We start from the raw sequence: 6000 nt of genomic DNA on the forward strand, positions 1-6000 counted from the left end.
TAGATTTATGTTCCTGGCTGTAGGCATCTGAATGAAAATATTGGCCTTTATTTACAAAGAAAGTTCAGATAAAACATGCATTACTGTTAGCTTGGAGGGCAAAGGAAAAGAGACGGGAAAGTGAAAGAAAGAAAAGTGCAGCAGCAACACCTAAAGCCAGAGGAGAAATTAGAATTTCAGGAATGACTGTATTGTGGGGGGCTTCAGTTCCCCCCTATTTTCACAAACTGGTTTATTCATTTTTCCTCCATTCCCCTTCTTTCCCTTGTTTTTGCAATCCTCTCCTCTCTACATTTCCAGGCTGACTGGGAGCAGGAAATACTATACAGAAATCTTGAGAGACAGCCTGGTCTCATTAAATTTTCAGCCAAATTTAGTAGACACCAGAGGTTGAGATTTTAATCGGGAGAGGATACAAACTAATGGATGCTTATCCAAAGCTGTGAACCTTCAGAGATTTATCCATCATAATGATGTCCTCCTGTCCCACTCTCCTATTTTTTAGCCACCCACCATAAAAATAAAATAAGGCTACCAGCAACTATCAAAAGAACAAATGCTTTTATTTATTATTCACTCATCTGCAGGGTTTCAGTGCCGCTAAGCATTAGGGATCCTTCCATATCAATTATTTAATGAAAATGGTCCATCCCAGATGCAGCTAGAGTAAGTAATTCAGAGAGACTTTTAGAGTATGTATGTATGAATGCTGCCTGTGTAGCCTTTATTCACCCACCCTTTGAATCCAGGCCATACCATTAGAGTCACTCATGGTAAAGATCCCTGCAAAATCATTCCCTATTAACTATGTCCAGCAGGACCTAACTGTGTTTGATGGGCAAAAGTGACCATGATCACATAGAAGTGCTGCTGAAATCAGAGATTTTTGGGATTTTACCATGTGAAAAAAATTATATCCTTAGGGGGAGCTTTGTATCTCTGTTATATGGAGAAATACCTATCTCATAGAACTGGAAGGGACCTTCAAGGGTCATCGAGTCCAGTCCCCTGCCTTCACAGCAGGACCAAGTTCCGTCCCTGACAGATTTTTGCCCCAGATCCCTAAATGGCCTCCTCAAGGATTGAACTCAAAACCCTGGGTTTAGCAGGCCAATGCACAAGCAACTAAACAAAATAGAAATAATTGAATAATTCATTTATAAATATTGTGCATTTCTTTCTTTCTGCTTATGTTTTTATTGAAGTTTCTCCTTTCATTTGTTTCTCTTTTTCTTCTGTATCATTTTTTAATCCAAGAATACAGACAGTTTACAAGCAATAATTAAGTCGTAGGACTTATAGTTGTAAAGTACTTAGAGTTCTTTGAATGCAAGATGTTACTGTCAAACTCTTTGAAGGATCTCTGATTATAATGAGATATTACAAAAAACAAAATCCTGATTTTGTTCAATGCCTTCTTATAAAGTCTAATTCCTATTTCTTGTGATGCTCAATACCAGACATAGGGTATTTTTTAGAGCGGTTGCTGATCAGCTCAAGTACTTTATCATCCTGTGATGACTTTGCTTACCTAGGCTTCTGGCTTTAAGCTACTGGCTCAAGCCAGTGGTCCATCCAGTCCATTATTCTATTTATTAAAATCCAGTATCAGCTGTTTCAAAGACAGGTGGTAATAGGCAATAAGCAGTTATGGGAAGGCCAAGCTCCGGGGAAAGTTTCTTGTTAGCTCCTAATAGTTTGAGGTTGGCAAGGTTATATTTTAAATATGATGGTGTAACTCTGGATAATTTTATTATCTATATAAATATCCAATTGTTTTTGAATCAGCTAAGCTTTTAGCATCAGTGATTTCTTTATCTGTGTCAATGGCACTCTTTGAAAGCAATTATCAGACTATAAACTGCATCACGGAATGAGGAGAAAATGTACTAGTTTCTGCTACCCAGAGTTGCCATAGAGTGAAAGAAGCATTGTATTCTGCTGGTTTGTGCCCTGAACTCACAGTTGCCTGAAGATGGAATATTGTTCCTGTAGGCTGGGGTCCAATGGAGAGTGAAGAAAATTCTTCACCAGAAGAAATGGTTGAAACTTGGGATTTCCATTCCTCAGATAAAACTGACATCTCAAATTTTGTTTTTGTTCTCAATCAGAATGAAAAGGAATTTATTTGTCTATGGATACATCCTATAGGTTTACTAAACTATCCTATTAAATTCAATAGAGAATTATATTCTGAATGACAGAATTCTGTAGGATGGTGTCACTTTGTTAAGGTGTCCAGTGCGGGGCAAGTGTGCCTGCCTTTCTTGGAGAATGGAGCTGGTGCACGAGCTTTATGTGCCTATCCCCCTCCACTCAAGTCCACATGTCTGGGCTTAGCTATGGAGTAGAGTGGTCCAATGGCCAGAATGTACAAAAAATGCCCCACTCATTCAGGGTAGTACAGCCTAGCAGCCAGAATCTATGAAACTTGCCCCTACTGTCAGGGCAGTGTTGCCCAACAGCCAGGGTCTACAGAAAATGCCCACTTGTTCAGGGTAGTATGGCTAGTGGCCAGAGTTCAGGAAACTTGCCCCAACTGTCAGGGCAGTGTGGCCTATGGCCAGAGTCTATGGGGGTCAGCAGCCCCAGTAGGGGGGCCTGGGCCCACCTGACTCCACTGGGCCCTGACCCACAGCCCTAGTAGCAGTGATACAACCAGCTACCAGCTCAGCAGGGAGTCCCACTGAAACATGCTGAGCTTACCTTGGTGGAAGATACCACTCCAACACCTCCCCTGGGTCACTTGCTACTGTAGTCTTGGGTGTTGTAGTCCAGGAGGAGTTGGGATCTCTTAGTTCCTCAGCACTGGCCTCTCCCTGGGTCTCCGTGGGCTGCTGAGGTCTAAGGATATGGTCTACATCTCTGCTCTCCTCTGGCACAGTCTGGAGGCCATCCTCAACAGGAGCTCCTGGAACACATCCTTCCCCACTGGTGTCACCTCCAGACTGAGCTGGGCTGCTCTCCTTTATACTGATACAGCTGGAGCATGCCCAGCAGGGAGATGGGGGTGTGGCCTCCTCAGTCCACAATGTGGCGTTAACCCCTTTCCGTCCAGTGCGGGGCAAGTGCGCCCCATCTCAGATGGTTACAAAGAAATGATATTATTCTTTAATAAATACTATAAGGTTTCAGGTTTTTATAGAATCCTATTGGTTTTATCCTGGTTAATTTCTCTAGAACTTTTCCTTAATGGTAAATCCAATCATTCGTGGTGAAATTAATGTTTACAAATATAGTTCACAAGCTCATTTGAAAATCACCATTGATTAAAACCTCCACACATATTAAGAGATCTTCTTCTCTTCCTGATCATAAAAGTCAGATGGAAAAGACATAAGAACATAAGAATGGCCACACTGGGTCAGATCAAAGGTCCATCTAGCCAAGTATCCTGTCTTCTGACAGTGGTCAATACCAGGTGCCCCTGAGGGAATGAACACAACAGGTAATCATCAAGTGATCCATCCACTGTTGCCCATTCCAAGCTTCTGGCAAACAGATGTTAGGGACACAATCCCTGCCCACCCTGACTATAGCAATTGATGGACCTATTCTCAATTAACTTATCTAGTTCCTTTTAGAACCTGATTGTAGTCTTGGTCTTCACAACATCCTCTGGCAAGGAGTTCCACAGGTTGACAGTGCGTTGTGTGAAAAAATACTTTCTTTTTGTTTGTTTTAAACCTGCTGCCTATTAATTTCATTTGGTGACCCCTAGTTCTTATGTTATGAGGAGGAGTAAATAACACTTCCTTATTTACTTTCTCCACACCAGTCATGCTCTTGTAGACCTCTATCATATCTCCTCTTAATCACCTCTTTTCCAGGGTGAAAGGCATGAGTCTTATTAATCTCTCCCCATATGGAAGCCATTCCTTGCCCCTAATCATTTTTGTTGCCCTTTTCTGAACCTTTACCGATTCCAAAATATCTTTTTTGAAATTCAGTGACCACATCTCCACACAGTATTCCAGATGTGAGTGTACGATGGATTTATATAGAGACAATATGATATTTTATGTCTTATTATCTATTCTTTTCTTAATGATTCCCAACATTCTGTTTGCTTTTTTGACTGCCACTGCACATTGAGTGGATGTTTTCAGACAACTATCCACAATAACTCCAAGATTTCTTTTTTGATGGTAACAGCTCATTTAGACCCCATCATTTTATATGTACAGTTGAGATTATGTTTTCCAATGTGCATTACTTTGCATTTATCAACATTGAATTTTCTCTGCCATTTTGTTTACCAATAGCTTCTGAGTTACCCAGTTTTGTGAGACCCTTTTAGCTCTTTGCAGATTGCTTGGGACCATTGGTCCACTCTCCCCCATAGCTACTATCTTGAGTAGTTTTGTATCAATTGCAAATTTTGCCACCTCACAGTTTACCCCTTTTCCCAGATCATTTATGAATATGTTGAATAGGACTGGTCCTCGTACAGACCCTGGGGGACATCGCTATTTACCTCTCTCCATTCTGAAAATTGACCATTTATTTCTACCTTTTGTTTCCTATCTTTTAACCAGTTACCAATCCAGGAGGGGACCTTCCCTCTTACCCCATGACCTCTTACTTTGCTTAAGAGCCTTTGGTGAGGGACCTTGTCAAAGGTTTTTGAAAATCTAAGTACACTATATCCACTGGTTCCCCCTTGTTCACATGCTTGTTGACCCCCTCAAAGAGTTTTAGTAGATTGATAAGGCATGAATTCCTTTTACAAAAACCATGTCATCTCTTCCCCAACAAATTATGTTAATCTATGGGTCTGACAGTTTTGTTCTTTACTATAGTTTCAACTAGTTTTCCAGGTACTGAAGGCAGGCTTACTGGCCTGTAATTGTCGGGATGACCTCTGGAGCCCTTTTTAAAAATTGGCATCACATTAGCTATCCTCCAGTCACTTGGTACAGTTGGTAGTTCTACAATTTCACATATGAGCTCTTTAGGACTCTTGGGTGAATACCATCTGGCCCTGGTGACTTATTACTTTTTATTTTATCAGTTCGTTCCAATACCTTCTCTAATGACACCTCAATCTGGGACAGTTCCTCAGATTTGTCACCTAAAAAGAATGGCTCACGTTTGGGAATTTCTCTCACATCCCAGCTGTGAAGACCAATGCAAAGAATTCATTTAGTTTCTCTGCAATGGCCTTTTCGTCCTTGAGTGCTCCTTTAGCATCTCGATAGTTCAGGGCCCCATTGGTTGTCTAGCAGGCTTCTTGCTTCTACTGTACTTAACATCTTTTTTGCTATTACTTTTTGAGTCTTTGGTTAGCTGTTCTTCAAATTCTTTTTTGGCCTTCCTAATTATATGTTTGCACTTCATTTGCCAGAGTTTATGCTCTTTTCTATTTTCCTCAATAGGATTTAACTTCCACTTTTAAAAAGATGACTTTTTGTCTCTCACTGCTTCTCTTACTTTGTTGTTTAGCCACAGTGACACTTTTTTTTTGGTTCTCTTACTAGGTTTTTTAATCTGGGGTGTACATTTAAGATGAGTCTCTATTATGGCATCTTTAAAAAGTTTCCATGCAACTTGCAGGGATTTCACTTTTGGCACCATACCTTTTAATTTCTGTTTAATTAACGTCCTCATTTTTGTGTAGTCCCCCTTTCTGAAATTAAATGCTACTGTGTTGGGCTGCTGTGGTGTTTTCGCTGCCACTGGGATGCTAAATTTAATTATATTATGGTCACTATTACCAAGCAGTCCAGCTATATTCACCTCTTCGATCAGATCCTGTGCTCTACTTAAGGTTAAATCAAGAATTGCCTCTCCTCTTGCGGGTTCTAGGACTAGCTGCTCCAAGAAGCAGTCATTTAAGGTGTCAAGAAACTTTATCTCTGCATCTCGTCCTGAGGTGACTGTACCCAGTCAATATGGAGATCATTGAAATCCCCCATTATTATTGAGTTTTTTTATTTATATAGCCTCTCTAATCTCCCTGAGCATTTTACAGTCACTGTCACCATCCTGGTTAGGTGG

Source organism: Gopherus evgoodei, chromosome 3 (assembly GCF_007399415.2).
Source record: "Gopherus evgoodei ecotype Sinaloan lineage chromosome 3, rGopEvg1_v1.p, whole genome shotgun sequence".
In the NCBI taxonomy this organism is placed as follows: Eukaryota; Metazoa; Chordata; order Testudines; family Testudinidae; genus Gopherus; species Gopherus evgoodei.